We start from the raw sequence: 25,556 nt of genomic DNA, 5'->3' as shown, positions 1-25,556 counted from the left end.
TTGTTGACCCTTTAAAAGTTACTTTCCTTTAAGAAAAGCAGATCCCAAAACCTGTACTAACAGATCATCCTAGGTATGCTAGGGTGCTTGCTGTTACAAGTAGTAGTGGTAATGGCTGTAGTAGTAATAGTGAACATGGTGGTAGTCATGGAACTAGTAGTGTTGTTGCTGGTGGTGGTGGCAGAAGTAGCAGCAGCAGCAGCAGCAGCAGCAGCAGTAGCATTAGCAACAGCAGTAATAGTAGTAGTAGCAGTAGTAGTAGTAGTAGTAGTGGTAGTAGTAGTAGTAGTAGTAGTAGTAGTAGTAGTAGTAGTAGTAGTAGCAGTAGTAGTAAAGGGGGTATTTTGGAGAACTGTGATTTCTTTGTAGGGAACTCCCTGTATAGTAAAGTCCTCATCTAAAATGATAAATGACTGCCTCCAATTTATAATCTTAAAATTTCCTGAAGATATTAAGTCAAATAATTTTCCCTTGATTGCAAAGCTAATAGGTATCAGAGAAAAACTTGAATTTACGTCTTCCTGACTCCAAATATATTTGAACATTCATGTACATGTATGCATGTATGTATACATATATATAATATATACACACATACATACATATATGTGCATGTATCTATACATAAATATATATTACATGTGCTCATATGAAATTTTATGTATTTAAGTATATGCATATTCACCTGAGGATAGCTAAATTAGACTTATAAATAAAATTGAATTCAAAATGTTTTTAAATACAGTAATATTTAAAACATCTATATCATATAAATGACTGAAAGCTCAGATAAAAGTTCACATGTTATATAATAATCTTACAGCTTCTTCAAATGCTTTGTCTTCATGGTTGGTTAAATCTTAATAAGCTAATGTATCAGGGAAAAAATAAACTGCATAGCAGATTGTTGAAAGTACAGTATCCTTTCAAGGACAAAATTTGACAATAATTATTATATCTTCTACTTCTATCATGTCATGATTCTGACTTGATTGCAAAGTTAATAATTCTGAACATTGAACAATTCTTTCAGCAAGCATAGTCTAAAGAATGGAAAATGAAAATATTAACAAATATAATTTCTAACAAAGCATGAGAAATGACTGCTGGGCTGAGGCATTTAGAGGTATATTAAAATTTAGATTTGAATCACCAGAGAAATGATGTTCTAGAAAGGCAAAGCTGGCTCAGCCAATCGCCAAATGACCGACTCTAAAGCCAATTTAATTTCCAGCAAACTTGGGACTATTGGATCTGTTTTTTTCAACCTGTGAAGAAATTCATGAACACTCGTTTATGGGAGCAATCAATATTTATTGTTACAACCCTTTTTATTTTGTTTTTAAAACTTGCAAGGATTCATGATAATGAGATTTTAAGTAACTGCCTAAAGCAACACATTTGGTCATAAATAATAAATTACCTGGCACAAAAAGAACTGCATACCAACACACATACACACACACACACACTCACACTCACACACACACATACACAAACAAATGCACTGAATATCTGATTTACTTTTCCTTAATCTGTACAGTTATGTTCGGTTTAGACATTCTCACATATTTGTTGGTAAACTTCCAGACTTGTGAGAATTTACTGAGAAACTTCATCTTTTCTAAGGGGAGAACTCTTGTTTTCCTAAGGTACACTTATGAAATATTTGTAATCGATTACACTTTAGTAAGTTGCTAAATATCCAGCGAATCTTTAGGTACCAAAGATATCATCTCAGATTAATAAATCAATTGAAATTCTTTAGGCAATACTATGTTATATTTCAGCTATTGAAAAATTTTCCAATTTTATCTTGATGTGAACTGCAAAGTACCAGTCATTCATTGCAGCAGTCTCCCAAATGGTCTTACTGTCTCTACATCTTCAGAAGAGGATGCAAGACTGAGAAAAACTTGTTTATAGCTCAGAGATGGTTCCATCTTCCATCAGTTCATATTTTAAATGAAAGACTTTTTACTCTTTTTTTTTCTGATAAGGTTAGAAAATATGCAAATATGTACTCACAAGACAAACACAGAGAAGGTGCAAGGTCATTAATAGACAGAAGACTAGGAAAGACCTTCTATGGAAAGCAGGATTTGAGCTGTCCTTACGGAAGTCACAGGAGCCATTAGGTCCAGGGAGAGACAGAGAAAAGGCAAAGTCTAAGGATAGACTACAGAGCCTTGGAGTATATCTAATTAGTGAGTATGATATATGTAAGGGTAATAATTACCATTTCCAAAGGTCTTTAATGTTTTCAAAGTGTTTTGCACAAATGATCTCATTTGATCCTAATAACAACCATGTGAGTTAGGTCTTATTATTACTGAGAAAACTGAAACTGTACCAGGTCACATTAACGAATATCTGAGGTGCAATGTAACCCAGCTTTTGCTCACTACTACAGTACTGCTCTATTCATTACACTAGACTGCTCTGACTGAGTCTTAGGAGAAGCATGAGAAAGTAGAGTGTACAAGAGGAGAGGATGGTCAGCATAGGAAGTCATACCTGATCCCTACTGATTTTAGTGCCTTCAGTCTTGCAATTATTTGTATATCATATACATATGCACACATATATGTATATACATGTATACACATATACAAACATATATAGCATGTGTGGCATGCATGTACATTTGTGTCTGTACATGCGTGCATGTGTATGCGCACATATGTATTGCACACATACAATATATACACACATACATGCATGAACATGTATAAATGCATTGTGTATATGTGTGCACATGCACATACTTTTACTTGTTTGCATATTGTCTCCCTCATTGGCTTATGAGCTCTTTGAAATGAACTGTCTGCATCTCTCTGTATCTTCACCCTTTAGCACAGTGTCCAGCACAAGATGCTCAATAGATGTTTATTGACTAGCTAACAGAAGGTCAAGAAAGAGGACAGAGAGAAGGTTAATACAGTCCTCAATTAATAAAGAAATCACTGATAAATCTGAAGAGAGCTTTTTAGTTAAGTGATAATGGCACAAACTGGGCAGTAGAGAATTAGAAGAGAGGGAGAGGTGAATAATTAGATTCAGAATAATTTAATGTAGGTGTTAAGTGATGATTTCCTAAGATCTGTTACTGAAAGTGAGAAAGAAACTAGATAAAAAGTATGAAGAAGGGACCCAAGATGGTGGAGTACAAAGACGGACCTGTAGATGTTCTCCCCACATATCCCATAAAATGCCTGTAAAAAACGACTCTAAGCAAATTCTAGAGCAGCAGAAGACACAAAACGAAAAAGTGAAAGACATTTCCAGCCCAAGACAGCCTGAAAAGCTGACAGGAAAGGTCTGTAACACCAGGCTCAGAGTGGAGTGCAGCCAGCCTTGGCTGGGCTGCACAGACAGAACTAGAGCAGGCTTCTGGGCACGGAATTACGGTTAGCAGCTGCAGTTCCCAGACTTCTCAACCCACAAAAGCGAAAAACAGCTTCACACTGAGAAAGCTCTTTCACTTGAGTGAGAAGAGAATGCAGTCTGGCCTCAATTCTGGCCCCAGGGCAGCAGCAGCCACTGCAGTAACAGTATCCACTTTTGCAGCCCTTGCCCTAAAGACGCTGGGGGAATCAAGCAGCTGATATGGGTCTCAGTACTGAGTGGCAGTCCTAGGAAGAGGAACAGGACTGGAGTGGTGGAGCTGGTGGTGACTGTGGAGAGGATATCTGACTCGCAAATCCTGGGCAAATAAGAATGCTGGTGGTTGCTCATAGAACAGAGTGCAGACCAGGAGAGGAATAAACTCCTCTCCCTTGATTGGGCCACTTTGGAGGAAGTGAGAACTTACAGGTCCCTAGAGTATATCCTCCACTTGACAAAGGAATCAAAAGACAAGTAACTCTCTGGAAAAATGCCAAATAAAAGGGAAAAAAATAAGACTATAGAAGTTTACTTTCTTGGTGAAAAGATATTTTCTTCCATCCTTTCAGGTGAGGAAGAACAAAACACACCATCAGAGGAAAACATCAAAGTCAAGGCATCTAAAACTTCCAAAAAAATGTTCAATGGCCTCAAGCTATGGAAGAACTCAAAAAGGGTTTTGAAAATCAGTTAAGAGAGGTGGGAGAAAAATTGGGAAGAGAAATCAGAGAGTTGCAAGAAAATCATGAAAAGAAAGTCAACAGCTTGCTAAAGGAGACTTCAAAAAATGCTGAAGAAAATGACACCTTTAAAAACAGACTAACCCAAATGGCAAAAGAGGTTGAAAAAGCCCATGAGGAACAGAGTACTTTAAAACAACAGAATTGGTCACATGGAAAAGGAGGTTCCAAAGCTCACTGAAAGAAACAATCCTTTAAAAATTAGAATGGAACAGATGGAAGCTAATGACTCTTTGAGAAACCAAGAAATTCTAAAACAAAACCAAAAGAATGAGAAAATAGAAGACAATGTCAAATATCTCATTGGAAAAACAACTGACCTGGAAAATAGATCCAGGAGAGATAATTTAAAACTTATTGGTCTACCTGAAAACCATGATCAGGGAAAAGAGCATAGACATCATCTTCCATGAAATTATCAAAGAAAACTGCCCTGATACATAAAACCAGATGATAAAATAAAAATGGAAAAAATTTACCAATCACCTCCTGAAAGAGATCCCAAAAGAAAACTCCTATGAATATTGTAGCTAATTCCAGAGTTCCCAGGTCAAGGAGAAAATATTGCAAGCAGCCAGAAAGAAACAATTCAAGTACTGTGGAAATACAATCAGGACAACACAGGATTTAGCAGCTTCTACACTAAAGAATCTAAGGGCTTGGAATATCATATTCCAGAGGTCAAAGGAGATAGTATTAAAACCAAGAATTACCTACCCAGCAAAACTGAGGATAATACTTCAGGGGGAAAAATGGAATTTCAATGAAATAGAGGACTTCCAAGCATTTTTGTTGAAAAGACCAGAGCTGAATAGAAAATTTGACTTTCAAATACAAGAATCAAGAGAAACATGAAAAGGTAAACAAGAAAAACAAACCTAGGGAGCTCATTTAAATTGAACTGTTTACATTCCTACATGGAAAGATGTTATTTGTAACTCATGAGACGTTTTTGAGTATTAGAGTACTTACAAGGAATATGTATATAAATATATATATATATATGTGTGTGTGTGTGTGTATGTATATATACATATATTACATATATATAATGTACACATACATTATATATACATTGCATATATACACACATTATATACATATATACACACATCACTATTATGGGAAGACCAATCAAGGAAGAGAATGGAATAAATGAAGGGTAGGATAGGACAGAGGGATATGTTGTTAGTCTTTTACAATCCAACTATAATGCAAGTGCTTTGCATTGTTGTACATGTATAAGCTATGTTGAATTGTTTGTTTTCTCAATGAGGGTGGGTAGAGAGGGGGCAGAGAATATGAAACTCAACATTTTAAAAATGAATGTTAAAAATTGTTTCAGCATTTAACTGGAAATTAAGCTATACAGGCAATGGAGTATAGAAATGTATTTTGCCCTACAGGAAAATAGAGGGGAAGGAGGATGGAAGAAATGTAGGTAATAGAAGGGAGGACAGACCAGAGGAATGAGTGGATGGGATGAATGGCATACATGGTGTCCTAGGGTGGGGAGTGGGGAGAGATGAGGAGAAATTTTTGAGTTCTAATTCTTGTTGAAGTGAATGTTAAGAACTGAAAAATAAATAAGTTATATACTCAAAACAAAAACAAATAAAAAAGTATGGAAAGGTCTTGATACATTGGATTTACATTGATTCCCCTCTCCAATCAGTTTGTCTTCTTGAAATAACTAAATACTATCATCTCAATGTTTTTCACATATAATAAGTTGTGATGCTTTGGAACTCGGAACCCTTTTATCCGTAGAAACAGAGTTAAGAATTGTGTGAGGGTTCTCAATTCAAGTCTACAGAAAGACCATTGAACCCATAATGGACCTAAGCCATGATCCTATTAGTATTAGCTTAAGTTCTGTGTCCTAAGGGGTCACATCTTTGTGGTACAGATATCAAAGTAGAACAGGAGATAATGAGGAAAAGGAGGAGGAGAAAAAGAAGCAAGTATGTGAAGGAGTGGAAGAAAAGGTAGAGGAGGAAGAGTTAAAAGAAGAGCATGAAGGAGAGGTAAAGAAAAAAGGGGAAGAAGAAATAAAAGAAGGGGAGGAGGCCAAGGAGGAGAACATTTGTGAGAAGGGAGAACAGAAGGAAGAAATGTATCTGAAAAAGGAAAAAGAAGACAAAATGGAGGAGGAGATAAAGGTAAAAGAGAAGTGAGAAGATAAAGAAGTAGATGATGAGAAAATGGAGGAGGAAGAGGAAGAAGAAAAACACTTCCTCCCCCTTTTCCTGTGTGGAAGAACATATTGAAATGGATGAAGTTTGTCTTGGGTGCCCTCATTTCTTTGTCTCCATGCCTCTATTCCACCTTTTAGGGTCCTATTCCAACAGTTTCTCATCATGTGGCAACACATCTTCATTGGGTAAGTCTTCTCTACTACACAGAGTTCTGTATACATTTCCTGAATTGAAGTTCTCAGCCTCTCACTACATTTCAGTTACATAATAGGAGGGGAGTGAGGGCCATCCTAATGCATGAATTCCTCATAAATTGTCCTAGTGGTATTTTCATTTTGAGAAGAGAGGGTTTGTTAACCTAAATAAATATCTAATGTGTATAATTATTATTGGCATGTTAAAGAACCATCTCAGATGATATGATGAAGATATTTTTGGGATAAGAGGTGGAAAATGTAGATGAAGTTTATTTTGCCCAAGAACTGGTTCTTAGGAGCAGTATCTATTATGCTGAGCATATTTTAACAGCTTCTCCCTTTGTGTGCTTTTTTATCTCCGAGTTTTCATGACTGCTCTCTTTTGGTTTTCTTCATATCCTTCTCATTGTTCTTCCTCAGTCTCTGTGAGATCAAAAACTCTTTGCAGATGATTCCTTGATTATTTATCCACCCCTAGTCTCTCTTGAGTGTCAGTCCTAAAGCACTGATTGCCCCTTGAGAATTTCATACTAGATGTTTTGTAGCATCTCAAACTTTATATTTTCAAAGTAGAATTCCTTAACATGGCCCCTAAAGCCACCCCTGTCTCTGTTCCTGTTGAAACAATAATCAATCTTTCAGGCATCTAGGTTTGCAACTTTGGTGACATTCTTTGATGCTTCTTGATTACTCAATTCAGACGTCCAATAAACTGACAATCATCAACATAATATATCTTCAATTTGTCAGTGCCTTTAGCTCCATTCACATAGAGGCCACTCTAGCCCAGGCCCTCTTCGCTTTTTTTTTTTTTTTTTTTGGCCTGGATTATCGCAATAACTTAAATGAACTCCCTGTCACAAATGTCTTCCCACTCCAATCCATCCTCAATATAGCTACCAAACTGATATTCCTAAATTTTATGTGCCAGCCCCAAATATATTTTATAAATTACAGTGACTCCCTGTTATCCCTTAAGGGCAAATATAAATTCTGCCAGTTGACATTTAAAGTCTTTCAAAACCTGGTCCCTTTCTACCTTTCTAGACTTGTTATATATTATCCCCCTTTACTTACACTGCCAAATTCTACTGCCAAATTACTACACTGGTCTATTCACTTTCTTCACACACATTCCAGTCTGTCTTTTCACTGGCTGTTCCCAATACCTGGAATGCTCTCCTTCCCACCTTTTAAAATTTCTTGTTTCCTTTGAGACTACATTCAAAGGTCATGCTACGGAAAGCTTTCTCAGATCTGCCTCTCACCATTCAGCTTCTAATACTTTTTCCTTATAATACTACAGTCCCTATAATTTTCTAGTGTCTTCCTCCTAAAGACCAGGATCCATTCTTTTTAATTTTTTTAATTTAACTTATCTTCCAATTACATGTTAAAATATTTTTTAACATTTGACTTTTTTTTTTATTTTGAGTTCCAAATTCTTTTCCTCTGTCCTTCCTTATCCCTTCCTGGAGGAGGCAAGAAATTTGATATAGATGATACATGTGTAGTCACACAAAACATATTTCCATATTGGTCATATTGCAAAAGAAAATATAGAACAATAACTAAAATAAAACCAAGAAAAATAAAGTTTAAAAAAGTATACTTTGATCTACATTAACACTCTATCAGTTCTTTTTCTGGAGATGATAGCATATTTCATCATAAGTCCTTAGGAACTGTCTTGGATTATTGTATTGCTGAGAATAGATCCATCTATTATTCTTGTCTTAATGTTTTGAGTTTTCTCATTAATTTGATTGTAAACCCCCTAAGGACAAAGACTGTTTTTAATTTGAGTTGGTACCCACACTACTTACTATAGTACCTGACACATAGTAAACATTTATTTAACCCTGATTGATGACTTTTCTTTTTTATTTTTGTATGAAATTTTTAAGATATAATTTATCTGTTTTTTAGTTCTTAACACTCACTTCCACAAGAATTTGAATTCAACATTTTCTCCCATCTCTCCCCATCCCCCACCCCAGGACAGTATGCATACCATCCACCCCTTCCTCCAGTCTGTCTTCCCTTCTATTATCCATCCTTCTTCAATCCCCCTTCCCCTCTATTTTCCTGTAGAGCAAAATAGATTTCTATACTCCATTGCCTGTATAGCTTAATTTCAATTTACATGCTAAAACAATTATTAACACTCATTCTTAAAGCTTTGAGTTCCATATTCTCTCCCTCTCTCCCTCCCCAGCCTCACTGAGAAAACAAGCAATTCAATATAGGTCACACATGTGTAATAATGCAAAGTACTTTCATTTATGTTGTAAAAGACTAATCACATTTCCTTTTGTCCTATCCTGCCCTTCATTTGTTCCATTCTCTTCCTTGACTTGTCCTCCCATAAGAGTGTTTGCTTCTGATTATCCCTTTCCCCAATTTACTGTCCCTTCTATTATCTTCCCTCTCTTATCCCCTTGCCCCTTGCCTGCCTGCAGGGTAAAATAGATTTCCATGTCCAATTGAGTGTGTGTTATTCCCTCCTCAAGTCAAATCCCATGAGAGTAAGTCTCAATGATTTCCTCTCAATTCCCCCCCCCCCTTCCTGTCCATTATAGAAGCTCTTTCTTCCTTTTTGTATGTGAGATAATTTGCTACATTCTGCCTCTCCCTTTCTCTTACTCTGAGTACATTCCATTCAAGAGTAATTTTTTTTTAAGTAATCTCCCTTTATATTCAGTTCACCTTGCGCCCTCTGTCTCTCTCTGTCTCTCTGTCTCTGTCTCTCTCTCTCTATATATATATATATGTGTGTGTGTGTGTGTCTGTGTATATATATATATACATATGTGTGTATATGTATACAAACATACACACATATACACATATACCTATACACCTACACACATGTTTCTGTATATATACACATGTGTGTATGTATGTAAATACACATGTACATATATACACCTACACATATATAATATACATACATTCCCAAACACACCTATACATATATATGTATATATGTATACATATATCTATGTGTATGTAATATATTATATATATATATACATATATCTATATATCTATATTCTCTTGAACTACCCTGATACTGAAAAGATCTCAAGTTGCAAATAACATCTTTCCATGTAGGAATGTAAACAGTTCAACTTTAATGAGTTCCTTAAGGCTTCTCTTTCCTGATTACCTTTTCATGTTTCTCTTGATTCTTGTATTTAAAAGTCAAATTTTCTATTCAACTCTGGTCTTTTCAACAAGACTGCTTGAAAGTCCTCTATTTCATTGAAATTCCATTTTTTCCCCTGAAGTATTATATTCAGTTTTGCTGGGTAGGTGATTCTTGGTTTTAATACTATCTCCTTTGATCTCTGGAATATGATATTCCAAGCCCTTAGATCCCTTACTGTAGAAGCTGCTAAATCCTGTGTTGACTTGATTGTATATATGTATACATATATGTATGTATATGTAATATATATTATACATACATACATACATACACATATATATATATATTCTCTTGAACTACCCTGATCCTGAAAAGATCTCAAGTTGCAAATAACATCTTTCCATGTAGGAATGTAAACAGTTCAACTTTAATGAGTTCCTTAAGGCTTCTCTTTCCTGATTACCTTTTCATGTTTCTCTTGATTCTTGTATTTGAAAGTCAAATTTCCAATTGTTTCTTTCTAGATGTTTCCAATATTTTCTCCTTGACCTGGGAACTCTGAAATTGGCTACAATTTTTGTAGGAGTTTCCTTTTATGATCGCTTTCAGGAGGTGATTGATGAATTCTTTCCATTTCTATTTTGCCATCTGATTCTACAGTATCAGGGCAGTTTTCCTTGATAATTTCTTGGAAGATGATGTCTTTTTTCCTTGATCATGGTTTTTAAGAAGACCAATAAATTTTAAATTATCTCTTCTGGATCTGTTTTCCAGGTCAGTTATTTTTCCAATGAGCTAGTTCACATTGTCTTCATTTTTTTCCATTCTTTTGGTTTTGTAATTTCTTGGTTTCTCATAAAGTCATTAGCTTCCATCTTCTCCATTCTAATTTTTAAAGAACTAGGAGCTTTTGAACCTCCTTTACTATGTGGCCAATCCTGCTGTTTTAAAACGTTCTGTTCCTCATTGGCTTTTTCGATCTCTTTTGCCATTTGGGTTAGTCTATTTTTAAAAGTGTCATTTTCTTCAGCACTTTTTGAAGTCTCCTTTAGCAAGCTGTTGACTTTCTTTTCATGATTTTCTTGCAACACTCTCATTTCTCTTTCTAATTTTTCCTCCACCTCTCTTAATTGATTTTCAAAGCCCTTTTTGAGCTCTTCCATGATCTGAGACCATTGAATATTGTTTGGTGGTTTTGGATGTAGAAGCCTTGACTTTTATATCTTCCTCTGATGCTAAGCTTTGTTCTTCTTTATCTGAAAGGATGGAAGAAAATACCTTTTCACCAAGAAAATAAACTTCTGTAGTCTTATTTTTCCCCATTTTTTGGCTTTTTCCAGCCAGTTACTTGCTTTTTGAGTCATTTTTCAAGTGGAGAGTATACTCTAGGGATCTGTACATTCTCGGTTCCTCCAAGGTGGCAAAATCAAGGGAGAGGAGTTTATTCTTCTCCTGGCCTGAGCTCTGTTCTGGGAACAACCACAAGCACTCTTTTCTGCCCAGAATCTGCTAGTAGGATTTCCTCTCCAGAGCTTCTATGAGCTCCTCTATGCCAGTGCTCCTCCTTACCCCAGGACTGCCACTCAGAGCTGTGATCCAGATCAGCTGCTTGATTCTCCAAGGTCTTTTGGTTGTGATCTCCAAAAAAAGTGAATGCTGCTCCTGCAGGGAATGCTGCCACCCTGAGTCTGGGTCTGGGGCCAGATCGTGCTCCCCTCTCACTCAGGTGAAAGAGTTTTCTTATTGACCTTTGAAGCTGTCTGGCATTTGTGGATTGAAAAATCTGGAAACTGCAGCTGCTGCCCATGATTCTGTGCCCTGAAACCTGCTCCAGTCCTGTCTCTGCTGTGCAACAAAGCTAAAGCTGAGCTGCGCTCCACTCTGAGCCCAGTGCAATAAACCTTTCCTGTCAACCTTCCAGTTCATCTTGGGCTAGACATCTCTTTCGCTCTGTCTTCTTGTGACTTCTGCTGTTCTAGAATTTGTTCAGAGTCATTTTTTTACAGATTTTTTATGGGCTATGAGGGGAGAGTTAGAGCAGGTCTGTTTTTCTACTTTGCCATCTTGGAGCTGCCCCCCTCCCCCCCCGCATTCATTGCTTTTCATCTTTATTTGGGGTATACTGTTGCCACTAGAGTACTTTTACTATTAAACAACCAAGCATTGTTAGAGGTAACACTGGAGACAGGAATGTTGTGCAAACAAATCAAATACCCTTTTTTCTACTTAATGCATGTATGTGTATACACACACATGTGTGTGTATAATGTGTGTATATGTACATATGTGTTTATACACACATACATACCAGAATGAAAATCAGTTAATGTTTGAGAAAAAAGGAAGGAATAGAACAACACAGTCACTCTTTTCCCAATACTATGCATCTTCAGTCACATTTGCAGAAAATCAGTATAGGATTCTCTTCTTTCTATGAGGCACTAGCTCTTTAGAATGGGAATCATGCTAGAGGGGATGAAAAATTAAAGCTGGACAAATGAGGTTAGTGTAGTGTGACTCAGACTATAAAATGGAAGAATATGCCAATACCCTTGTGATATGTTTCCCTTCACGCTGGCTGAGCCCTCGAAAGTCAGTCTATTGATTTCAGAGTGACTGAGCTGACTCAACTGCCAGAGAGATAGAGGAGTGTTGCCATCTTACTGGCCGTGGAATATTTTGCTATAGAAACTCCAATTCCTTTTCCTATTCTGTGGCATGAGGGATTTTGATTCTCTTGTCTATTAATGTGCAGTTACTGTATGCAGCTGCATTATAGGAAATATCTAAATTAAGTATGAAGGTCATTTCCTAGTTTCTGCTTCTTTAAGATGGTACATCATCACTTACCTTCTATAATTCAGAAAAGCTTCTGCCCTGATGCCTAATCATATGAGTTTAGTTAGAAGAAAAACAAGCATCCATGTGACAGGGAGAGGTTGGGCCAAACATGTAGCACAGAGAGCATTCAGCAGCAAAGATAGAAAGAGGTTTTATACCTCTAATGGGACACATAATGGAAAGCAGTTATTCTTGCTTTAATTATGGGGAAGCTACAATGTGGACAAAGTGTCATAACTTGAGTCATAAAGGTAAAAAAACAGAGATAGGAAAAAAGAAAACCTGTCTCAATAATTAGGTCAACAGCTACTCCTTTCTCCTTGGCCCTCCATGGAACTGTCTATTCAATTCATTTCTAGTAGTAGTAGTATTAGTAGTAGTAGTAGTAGTAGTAGTAGTAGTAGTGATGGTGGTAGTAGTAGTATTAATATAGTATTAATATTGTATTAATAATTAATAATATAATGTTAACTGTAGTCATTGTGGTAGTAATAATATTGGCAGTGGTGGTAGTGGTAGTGTTAGTGGTGATAGTAGTAGAAATGGATATAGTACTTAATAGTGGTGTTGGTGGTGGTAGTAGCAGTAGTGATGGTAGTAAAAATAGCATTGTTATTGATGGTGCTAGTAATACAAAAATGGTGGTGGTGGTAGTGGATATGATAGTAGTAGTGGTGGGTGTAGTAGTAATGGTTGTAGCTTTAGTAATAGAGTGATGGTAGTAGTTGTAATAGTAGTAGTAAAAGTAGTTGTGGTTTTGGTAGTAATGAAAGTGGCTGTGGTGGTGTCAGTAATAGTAGTGGTAGCAGCAGCAATAATGCTTACACAGTAATTTATTGTTTGCAAAGGACTTAAAAAGCTTTATATATGTTATCTCATTTGGAATGAAGATTTGCTGTAGTCCAGTGTAAAGTAGGCAAACCAGGTCTCCAGGGTCAAACCTGGCCTTCTGCCTGTTTTATACTGTTAGGGAGTTAAAAATGTTTTTCAATGTTTTGTTTTCTTTTCTAAATGTTTTAATATTTTTTTTTGTTTTTACATTTTAAATACTATGAAACTTTATCTTAAAATGTAAAACATATAAGAAAAAATTTTTAAGTACAATAAAATTTACTCAAAAACTTTAAAAAGTATTCTTAACCCTGGAACAGGTCAGAGGCCATATTTTGCTAACCCTTAGTCTAGTGTCAATAGCATTGGGTAAAAAATCCAAAGACCTCGATTTTAGTCCCAGCCCTGTTGTTTACTCTTGACCTAATCAATAAATCCCTTTTCACTTCAGTTTCCTTGCCTGTAAAATTGGGGTCCTACCTTATCTATCTACATCACAGGGCTGTTGTGACTATAAAATAGTATATATGATGTACTTTGAAATGGTTAATGTGTATACATTATAATTTGTATACAAATGTAAGGCATCAGTATTACAATACCTCCCTCACAGTATACAGCTGTGTTTCCAGATGTACAAGGAGGGGAATCAGCTTCAGACCCATAAATGAAGTCCATCAGAAAATAATGGACTTGTTTGTCTGAGCCTGGAAAGTAGTCATAGAAAATACTTACCCTCTTTTTTTTTCTCTTGCTCAGTTCAGGACCATCACGAGAGCGCTACGTTCATGCCCAGTAATTTCTAAGTCCAAATAGGAAAATTATGATTTTTTAATATGCCAATTATTTTAGGTTGGTGATATGTCTCTTTAAGGAGTCCTTGAAAGATGATTGGATGCATTAGAATATAATTTAATTGGACCAAACAACAACAATCTAGAGGGTATATTTCTATTTCTCTATTATAATTTGCGAATTACTGATTGCTTCTTGGTGTGTCTGAGTCAGAGGCAACAGTTATATGGATGTTAAGCAAGAAGAAGAAAAACTCATGCTTTACACAGACAGTTCGTACTTTAAGCGAGTTAACAATCCACAAATTCTATTTCATGTATAGAATTTTGAAATTCCCATTCTAAAAAAATGAGCTATTTTAACTTTACTGTAGAGTACTGTGCTCTCTTTCCTCTCCTGACCCTCAGACTGGAGGGTAGGCAGGTGGGGTGGGGTCCAAGACCTCCCACCCTCCCTCACCCCAAAACAAACAACCAAATAAAGAAACCTTAAAAAATAAATCCCCGAAATTAAAGCAGAAGACCTGACTTGGGAAGATACCCACGTCAGGTGTCAAGGCTGGTCAAAGGCTTGGCTTGGAACCTCTGGCTAAGACAGAGGGTACCTCTGCTCACTCATTTGCATGTTTAGCTCTTGGTATCTGTATAAGGTCCCTGTGGGCTCTGCTACCATAAGTCTGTCCCCAGTCAGGCCAAGCAGGTCTTCCTTGTCTGTATGTATAACCCCACCCATTCTCTGTTCTTTCTCCCTATTCTAGGCTCAACATGGCTAGTCCCCCCACACCTAAATGTTCCTTCTCCTGCTCTCTTTTGTCCCTGGTCCTACCCTCATTCCCACTCCCATGTCCTTGAACTGTGTGCTGGCTGCCTCTCTGTACCTGCACAGGGCCTTCTTGCCTCCTTCCCTGCCACACCTCCACTAGCAAATTTGCAACTTTACCTAGAGGTCTATTAAAAGTCTCCTTTAGTAAAATGAGAATTGTCACTTTAGAAAGTGTAGTTCCTTTCTATGGGTCCCATATAATTGCAACCTTACCCAATGAGCCTTGTTTTGTTGTGATTCCATGTGTCCTTGAAATCTAATATGGTGCAATATGCACTTAACTATGTAGCAAAAATCTTATGATGATAATGAGGATACTGGGGAAAATCTTTCCTGTTTTGCATCTGACATAGATAATAATAAAAAGCTTAGTCAAAGACCAGAGTGATACTGGCCTTCACGTAAGGAGGATCTGGGTAGGAATTCTATGTCAGTTACTTACAAACTCTGTGAACCTAAATAAGTCTCTGAACCTCTCTGAGACTAAGGATCCTTAGCTATAACATGGAGACAGTAATGATGCCCACCTTACCAGACTGTTGTGAGAATCCAAGGAAGTATAATACATAAAGCACTTTGCAAAGCTTCAAATCCTGGGCAAAAACTGCTATCATTATTATTATACTTATCACTTATGTTGTGATCCTAGGTTTGCCCATATATTCATTCCTCCCCAAAGCTCTGTAAGGTAGAAGAAACTAAAGAAAGAGATTTAGCGACTTGCCCAGGGTCACGGCTAGTAAATATCTGAATCTGAACTCGTCTTCCTTTCTCTAAATTCAGCAAGTTGTTTACTTTGTTATATGGATATTGATTGATCACTCTCACTACGATCACATTATTACTATTACTGTTAATATTATTATTTCTGTTACTGAATAATAAGATCTGTCATGTCTTGAAGAAAAATTTGAGCAGAGTTCTTTCTGTTTTTGTTTGTTTTGTTTTTATTTGTTTTTAAGCTGGATGATTAACAATCACACCAACCCAAGAAAGGTTAAGACTGAGCTGATCATGGATGGAGATTCTGTTGACACCTATGATGAATTTTAAAAAGAAAGTAGGAATGACTCAGGACACTAACCATCCTTGAGGCTGCTTGTTCAGAATACAGGACAAAGTTAGCTGGTACCTAGAGTATCCTTCGGAACAGGGTGGATAAATTTTCTTTTAAACTTCTGAGAAAAAGAAATTGATTTTTCACATATTTTCTAGGATGCCTTTCCTATTCATGTTCACAGGAAACATGAATAAAAATGAGAAGCTATATGTATGCATTATGTATGTATATATATATATATATATATATATACACATTCTTATAGTATGTGCACGCATACTATATGTAGTATGCATATGCATGTGAGACATTTTGTATGTGATATATCTGTGTGTGTGAGTGTATGTGTATGTGTGTGTCTAGAACACCAAAAAATAATTAAGTGAGTCTTGGCAAGCTCATGGCTGGTGCTGTAGCAGAGATTACTGTCCTATTCAGTTGCCTTGACTTTGGTTCTTCCACCTGGGGAATGGAAAAGTCAGGATAAATGAGGTAATAATAGGTATTGTGCTTCTAATTTGTTCAATATTCAAGGGTTCTTTATTGGAAAGAGCCATATAATGGGCAGGGACTCTTTGTTTTAATCACCATTCCCATCACATAGTGTCGTGCCCATTCTGAAAGAACAAGTGAATAACGATGAGTGAAGGAATGACAACTTTTATCATTTCTCCCTTGTATTCGCAGATGTTTTGCAGTAAAATTAAAGAAAAGTCAAGGACACAGATAAATGAGGAAGTTTCTCCAGCAGCAATGAAGTCCATCAACAGATGCAGATCATCATACTCACCTCCCAGTTTACTCCTTGTCCCTGCTACTAGCAGCGGTAGTCCCCTTTTAAGATTTGTTCATTTGATTAAAAGGGGCTTGAGCAAGGACACTTTACCTAGAAAAGACTGACTCATCTATTTACTTTGAGTAAGATTTCATACTTTTGGTGCTGACACTTGAAACGTATTGGACGGGGTATGTATACCAGGCAGAGAAAGAAATAATTCTTGAATTCAAATTCAAAATACTGGGTCATGGATAGGGGTATGAGATTCCTTGGCCATGTACTATTTAAATTAAAGTGAAAATTGCTTAAACAATATTAACCTTCAAACATACTTAAAAAAACAAGCAAAAAAAAAACCCCACCAAAGCTTGCAGAAGACTAAACCTACTTTTGAAACTATTTTCAATCTGTTTATTCATTAATTTCATAAATATTTGTTTATCTCTAAGGTTACATATCCCACTTGGACCCTCATCATGTCATAGAAATGACCCTGTCTACTCATAGATTAGGCCAAAGAGTGTTAAAGATCTGGAAAGACAAGTTTAGTCCTGGTAAACAACTCTGTGCATGTGTTTATGTCTATTATCCAAAGACCAAGGCACATTTAGAGGGATTCATCAAAAAGAAAAAAGTTTGAATCCAGATACGCAATCTATTCCACCAGAGTCAACTCATGAAAATGGATTACTCAGGCATAACTGAGTTGCACAGTATATCCCCGAAGTTAGTTCTTTCACCAAAGAAATAACTAAACCCTCAAACACTGGATGGATATGATTTAGATAAATTGCTTCACAAAATTTAAAGTGTTATGAGGATACCAACTGTTATTTTCAATAGTGACAACAATTGATATCCTCATAGCACTTTAAATTTTGTGAAGCAATTAATCTAAATCATTTAATTCTCATAACAAAACTTTATCAGGAGCTATTGTCCCATTTTACACATTAGGAAACTGAGTTTCACAAGGCTTCAATGACTTCCCTATGGACACAAGATCAGTAAGTGTGATGACTATCAGATCTCAAAGGTGAAATTTGTACCCTTGTCTTTTTGACTTTAGCACTCTAGTTACTATGCCACAAATAACATTAAATAATATACATTGTTTTCTTTATAACTGCACCCTAAAGAGTCTTTGGTCTTTCCACATAAAACCTATATTCTCTATCCCCTTCACTCCTTCCAGCCTCACTCAACTACAATCTAAACTTCTTGAGAACAGAGTGTCTTGTTTTTCTTTATCCCTAGTGTTTAGTACAGTGATTTGTACATAGCACTTTTCTTTTTTCTCCCCTTTAATTCATTCATATAAAACTCTTCCCCCTAACCCTGGGGCACCATTCTCTTCAAATACACATAATATCTTTGAGAAAAGTGGACAGAAACCCAAGTGTAAAGGTGGTGAGGCATATATGTAGGGAATTCATGTGGTCAAGGCAACTTCCATGTATGTTACTGAGTGGCCATATATTTTTTTCTCTCCTTATCATGTTGGTCATTTGGCAGAGCTACAGGGGTCTACTCCCCTACTATTCAATTGCTGGGTTGATTCCATCTTGGATGCATAGTCAGCTTTTTTCTCTGCTCTCTGATATCTCATTCCTTGAAATTGTTTCCTGCTAGGAATCCTACTTTTTATATTTTTATCTCCACGCTGAAATGTGTCTCTTCTCCCTGACAGCTACATCTCAAGCTGTCAATGAAGTTCAATGAAGAACTATATCATACTGTTTAATTTTCTTTTTAGGGACAACTTGAGACAAGGATGATTTTTGTTCTAGTCAATTGACCAGGTCCTTTTCTAATTTACTCAGGAATTCTTTTTTGTTTTTGTTTTTGTTTTTCCAATACACGTTATGAAGTAATGCAGGATATATGCAAAATTTTCTACTTAGCTTATCACTTTTGTCTCTCATTATAAATATATCCTTGCCTAAGGAAGTAGGACAGGATACTGACTCCCCATACCATCATCTACATACTACTGTTCTGTAATTCTCCAGTAAGCATAACATGATGCCAGGCTTTATGGGAGAATGCAGGAGGTATACACAAATCCATACATGTATACCACACATAATCAACCTATCTATGTCTACCTACCTGTTTATAATAACGTTTACAAAGTACACATTTTGCAGAGGCCACAGGGGTCCTGAGGGAAATATGAAGTATAAATAAAATATAGATCTTGACCTCATGGAATTTACAGAGCAATAAGAAATAAACACAGCTCATTATAACATATAACATTGCATTATAAATCTATGCATATTTCAGAATAAAGTACTGCATGTGATCCAAGGGAAAAGATCATTTACAGCCAAATGAATGTCAGAAGGTGACATAAATGTCATGGCATGTGAACTGAGCTTTAAAGCATGGCCAGGGGAATAGGGAGAAGGAAGAACAAAGTGGAGGAATGCTGCAGAGATTGAATGAACAGGATCACAATAGATTGATAGTGAGAAGGGGAATGAAAGGCCATGTAATCCAACCCCTTCATTTAAGAAATGAGAAAGTAAAACCCAAGGAGTGGGTTAAGGTCACAAAAATTGGGTTGAATGAATTTCAACCCAGGTCCTCTGGTGTCTGAGACAGTTCTCCTTCCACAAACACTATGTAGCCTCCTTTTTTTTTTTTTTTTTGAGCATAAGAGGTGAAGGGGAAGGTCCAAATATTATACCAAGGCTGTGAATATAAGGGATGGGATGAATAGTGGTGAATCAGGAATAAATAGGAAAGTCAAAAGAAAAAGAAGGTTTGGAGAAATGACAATACATTAAGTTTTGGGCTTTTGAATTTAAAGTGCTGGTGGGAAATAAAGGATAAATATAAGGCCATCAGAGATGTGAGTCTGGAGCTCAAAAGAGAATTTGGGGAAAGGTACTAATTTGGGAGTGATTCTGTACAGAGTAGCTGAACATGAAGGAGTCAGGAAGGAATAGACTCTAGTTCACAAATTGGCCTTAGTGGAACATGAATACTTCTACAAACACTCTTAAGAGAAATTAGGATATGACACAGAGAAATTTAGAGGAAAAGACATGTAGAACCCCTGCTGAGTTCTTCCTAATCCTCACTAGCATTGTTAAATTGGGTCCCCAGAGGTTTGGGGGATTCTAGTACTGTCACTATGAGCCCCCATCTGGTGACCTCCATTTCAAATTAACCAGTTGATGCTTTTCCAATATCAATCACCAGCTGATATTGATTATCTGTAACAAGAGGAAATCCATGGAGAAGGTATAACAAGGAAAAAAGTAGAAAAATATACCCCCTACCTGCAGAAACTCTTTTTGCTCTATATCCCTTGAGTTTTCAAGGGTAGGAAGGGGAAGGGAAGGGAAAAGAAAGGACAAGCATTTATTTAGTAAGTACTATGTGCCAGGAATGTGCTAAGTTCTCTACAGATATCTGACCTGATCTGAAGATGATCCTGAGAGGTAAGTGATATTGTCGCCCACATCTTACAGTTAAAGAAACTGAAACAGACAGAAGTTATGCCTTGCTTAAGGTCACATAGCTCTAATAAGTGTCTGAGGCTGGATTTGAACTGCTCTACTTCATTTTGCCTGCTTGGGAGTTATGGTATCAAATGTAATGTAGTACAAAATATTCCCCCTCACATGGAATGCGGGAAAGAGACTTTGAAGACCTGTTCTTCTTTTTCAGCCTTATTTGAGTACCCATCAAGTCAACTGTAGGGAGAGGTGTGGGCAGCATCTGAGCCTCTTTGCTCAACTGATCTGACTCCTTTCTAGGCTGGCTGAAGCAAATCACTCCTCAAGTCTGGCTACTCTAAAGACCCAGTAGATGAAGATCCAGGCAGACTCTAATACAAACTCCAGTTGCTGGACATCTCATTGTTCTGACCTTTCTGAGCTCACATGGTAGTAACTTGGTCTCTTCTGCCTTTATATGCAGATTTACCTAAGATCAAGAAAGAATAAAAACCCTGAAAAAGTAACAAAAATGCAATGCATTCAGAGACCCATGAAGGCTAGGTAGAAAATGGGGTTCTATGTCCTCCATCACTCATGAGACCGATGATAGTTGTTTGTTACTTGAAAGGAAGACAAATACAGTTCCTGAAAGCATTTTATTTGCACACTCACCTCTAGCTTGGCAACTGATTATGAGAATTTTTTTGTATCACTGTAATCACTATGTTCAGTGAGAAGGGAGGGACCTCATGTCACTCACTATACATGCTGAGAAGCAGGTTGGCCAAACATCCAAAAAAGTTGCAGATAGGAAGGTATGTTGTGCATACCCTAAGAACTTGTTGAACATTCTCCTATAACAGAAGATCGAGTTTTAAGTGCAATGTTCTCAGTAAAGAAAAAAAAAATACTAAGTGTAAGCATTCAAAGTGAACTTATATATAACATATAGTCATGATAGTGACACTGTTCCAAAAGAATTGTTTCTTTTATACTAAATTTCATGAACATGAGAACTTATGACTTTAGAATAGGTAAATTTTGTCAGATTGTATTTAACAATATTCTTTCAAGTCTTGCTTTCAAAGCAAGTAGGTAAATTTAGTTCATAGCAATAATAGACTAATCATATTGAGAGAGCTTAGTTCACAGACAAATATGTAAATTATTCATCAAAAGGAGAATTAATTTAGACTAATAATTACTTTGCTTTAGGACTCAGTTTCAATAGCAATAATCTCTGATAGTGAATCACATACAAATTATGACCAGAGAGGAAAAACACATAATTGAAAGAAAAGGAAATGAATAGGATCAAAAGTTCATAAGAGGTATATAAATAAGGAGGAAGGAAGAAAGAAATGAGAGAGAGAGAGGGAGAGAGAGAGAAAGAGAGAGAAAGAGAGAGAGAGAGAGAGAGAGAGGCAGTCTGACAGACACAAGCCTAACAAAAATTCCTGGAAGAGCTAAAAAAAAATATTTTGAAAATCAAATAATAGTGATAGAGAAGAAATTAGATAAAGAAATGAAAGCAAAGGAAGAAAAATATGAAAAGAAATTAATAGTTCAGTTAAAGAGGTTCAAACAATATTGAAAACACCTTGAGAAACATAATTGGTCAAATGCAAAAGGATGAAATTCAGTGATGAAATTAACTCCTTAAAAAGCAGAATTGGCCAAATGGAAAAAAGAAGTACAAAAACTCACTGAAGAAAATAATTCCTTAAAAATTAAAACTGGACAAGTGGAAGTTAATGACTCCATTAGACATCAAGAAGCAATAAAAAAAGTTAAAATAAAATTTTTAAGTAGTAAAAAAAAAACTGTGAGCTATCTCACTGGAAAAGTAACTGACTTGGAAAATAGGTTAAGAAGAGGCAATTTAAGAATTATTAGATTGCCTGAAAGTCACGATCAAAGATGGTTTACAGGTATTATATTTCAAGAAATTGTCAAAGAAAACTACCCCATTTTCCTCAAACCAGAGGGTAAATTAGAAATTGAAAAAAATCCACCAATCACCACTTGAAAGAGATAGCAAAATGAAGATCCTTAGGAATATGGTAGCCAAATCCCAGACCTAACAGATCAAAGAGAAAATACATTAAGTGGCTAGAAAGAAACCAGTCACCTATTATGGAGTCACAGTCCTGAGAACAAAAAATTTATCAGGTACCATGTTATAGGAGTGGAGGGCTTGGATTATGATAATCCAAAAGGTAAAAAATCTGGGATTGCAACCAAGAATAACACACCGCCAATTAACACAGGATAAGTTTTCAAAGGGAAAACATGATATTTTAATAAAACAGAGAATTTTTAAGAATTCTTAATGATAAGACCAGAGGTGAATAGAAAATTTGGCTTCCAAATAAAAGACTCAAGAGAAGCATTAAAAAAAGAAACATGAAAGAAAAACCATAAGGTGTTTAACATGGTGAGACTATATGCCTTTCTATATGGAAAAATGAGACATATAACTTCTAAGAACTTTATCATTATTAGTACAATTAGAAGAAACATACATAGAAAGGAACTGTGGGAACGAGTTACTTATATTGGGATGATATTTTAAAAATGGATAGGTGGAAAAAAGGGTTGCTCTGGCAGAAGAGGATAGAAGAGGAAGAATGGGGAAAATTATCTCACATAAAAGAGGCATGCAAAAAATGCTTTTGTAGTGGAGGAGAAAATTATGGGGGAGGGTGGGCAATACTTGTACCTCACTCATGTGTGTGTGTGTGTGTGTGTGTGTGTGTGTGTGTGTGTGTGTGTGTACTCAATTGGTAATAGGAATCTAATCTTATCCACCAAGGAAACAGGGAAAGAGGATAAAAGAAATGTAAGGGGGAGTGATAAAAAAAGGAGGGCAGATAAAAGAAGTCAGTGGTTAAACAAAACAGACTTGAGAGGAGGGACAGGATAAAAAGAGAGAGAAGAAGGAACAGAAGAAAAAAGGATGGAGGGAAATGCACAGTTAGTAACCATAACTGTGAATCTGAATGGGATTAAGTCACTCACAAAATGGAAGCATGCAACAGAATGGATTAGAAACCAGAATTAAACAAAGTGTTTACAAGACACAGACTAGAAAAATAGAGATACACATGGAGAAGAGAGTCTATCATGTATCAGCCGAAGTACAAAGGGCTGGGGTAGCAGTTATGATCTCACACAAATCAAAGGTAAAAATAGACCTAATTTAAAGGGATAAGCAATGAAACTACATCTTGCTAAAAGGAACCACAGACAATGAAGTAATATCAATATTAAACATTTAAGCACCAAATGGCATAGCATCCAAGTTCTTAAAGGAAATGTTAAATTTATTACAGGAAGAAATTATGCTACTAAGGTACCTTTCCTACATCAGAGCTAGTTAAATCTAATTATAAAATAAATAAATAAATAAATGAAATGTATATTTAATTTCACTCTGTAGGTCCCACTGTTGCCTTTCCTGAGGCCTCTGAAGGTCCGGTCTCACTAATGTGCTTTCTACAGGTGATACATGGAGGGACCCTTCCATATTCTTTGTATGCTCACCTAAAGAAGAATAAAGTCTTAGAGAAGATGATAGACTTATGTAGAAAACTGGTAATAGAAAGGAGTATACGGTTTTCCCAGCTACACATGCCAGCTTCAAAAAAGAAAAAAAAAAATTGACCATATATTAAAGCATAAAAACTTCACAAACCGATGTAGAAAAGCAGAAACATTGAATGCCCCCCTTTTCAAGCCACAATACAATAAAAATTATATTGAAGAAAGGGTCATGGAAGCATAGATTAAAAGTTAATTGGAAATTAAATGGTCTAATCCTAAGGTATGATTGGGTAAAAGAACAAATCATCGACAAAATCAACAATTTTATTAGAGAGAATGATAACAATGAGACAGCACTCTAATTTTGAGGGGATGTAACCAAAATAGTACTTAGGAGAAATTTTATATCTCTAAATACATCAATAAAAGAAAGAAAGAGCAGGTTAATGAATTGAGCATGAACTATACACACATGCCTACACCTGTGCACGCACACACACACACACACACACACACACACACACACACACACATACACACGCACGCACACCACCTAGAAAAAGAACAAAAACAAATTCCCAATTAAACTCCCAAATAGAAATCCTGAAAATCAAAGGAGAGATTAATAAAATTAAAGTAAAAAGAAATTGAGTTACTAGTTAAAACTGGGAGCTGATTTTATGAAAAAATGAGCAAAACAGATAAACTGTTGAATAATTGATTAAAAGAAAACCAAATTACCACTATCAAAAATGAAGAAGGTGTTTCATGATCAATGAAGAGGAATTTAAAGCAATTATTAAGTTGTTTTACCCAATCATTTGCTAGTAAATCTCACAATCTAAGTAAAATTGAAATATTTACCAAAAAATAAACCCTGCCCAGATTAATAGAAGAAAAAATAAAATATTTATAAAGCTCTATCTTAGAAAAAGAATTTGAAGAAGCAATCAATGAAGTGCTTAGAAAAATTCCTTAGGACCAGATGGTTTTACAAGAGAATTCAACCAAACATATAACAAACAATGAATCCCAATGCTATACAAGCAATTGGGGAAAAAATAGGTAATGCAGGAGTCCTACCAAATTCCCTTTGTGACACAAATATGGTTAGGATACCTAAACCAGGAAGAGTAAAAATAGAAAAAAGATAAATAAAGATCAATCCCTTAATGAATATCTTAATAATTGTAAATAAAATACTAGCAAGAAGATTGCAACAATATATCTCAGAGATCCTCCACTATCACTAGGTGCAATTTATACCAAGAATGCAGAACTTAACTCTGAGTATATTCCATCATATCAATAACAAAAACAAAAATTATGATTATGTCCATTTTTTTCAGTCCTTTTTCAGTTGCATCTGACTTTTGTCACTCGTGTCAATAGATTCAGAAAAAGCATTTGACAAAATAAAATACCTGTTTCTATTTTTAGAAAAAGAAAGCAATGGAACCTTTCTTAAATGCTAAGTAGTATCCATAACCAAGAGTAAGAATTATGCATAATGGGGATAAAATTAAAGAAGGAAGTGTAGAAAGAGAATTCATTAAAAATAATGACAGGCGGTATAAAATACTTGGGAAACTACCTACCAAGACAAATCCAGATATTATATGAACAAAATTACAAAACATATTTCACAGAAATAGGCTCATCTCAACTAGCAAACATTAATTGTTGTATGGGTAGGCTAAGTCAACTTATTAAAAGTGACAATTCTACTAAAGTTAATTTACTTATTCAGTG

At 35.9% G+C, this 25,556-nt stretch overlaps 1 long non-coding RNA gene across 1 annotated transcript; it reads left to right on the top strand.

Annotated features, from left to right (window-relative positions):
- Nucleotides 1-5,925: 5,925 nt before the first annotated feature.
- Nucleotides 5,926-16,919, top strand: LOC140498290 (uncharacterized). The gene is made up of 2 exons (XR_011965053.1): nt 5,926-6,510; nt 16,713-16,919. It is a non-coding gene; the product is annotated as an uncharacterized lncRNA (long non-coding RNA).
- Nucleotides 16,920-25,556: the final 8,637 nt, after the last annotated feature.

Source organism: Notamacropus eugenii, chromosome 4 (assembly GCF_028372415.1).
Source record: "Notamacropus eugenii isolate mMacEug1 chromosome 4, mMacEug1.pri_v2, whole genome shotgun sequence".
NCBI lineage: Eukaryota > Metazoa > Chordata > Mammalia > Diprotodontia > Macropodidae > Notamacropus > Notamacropus eugenii.
Note: the sequence above shows the minus strand (reverse complement) of the source record. Positions and strands in the feature narration are given on the sequence as shown.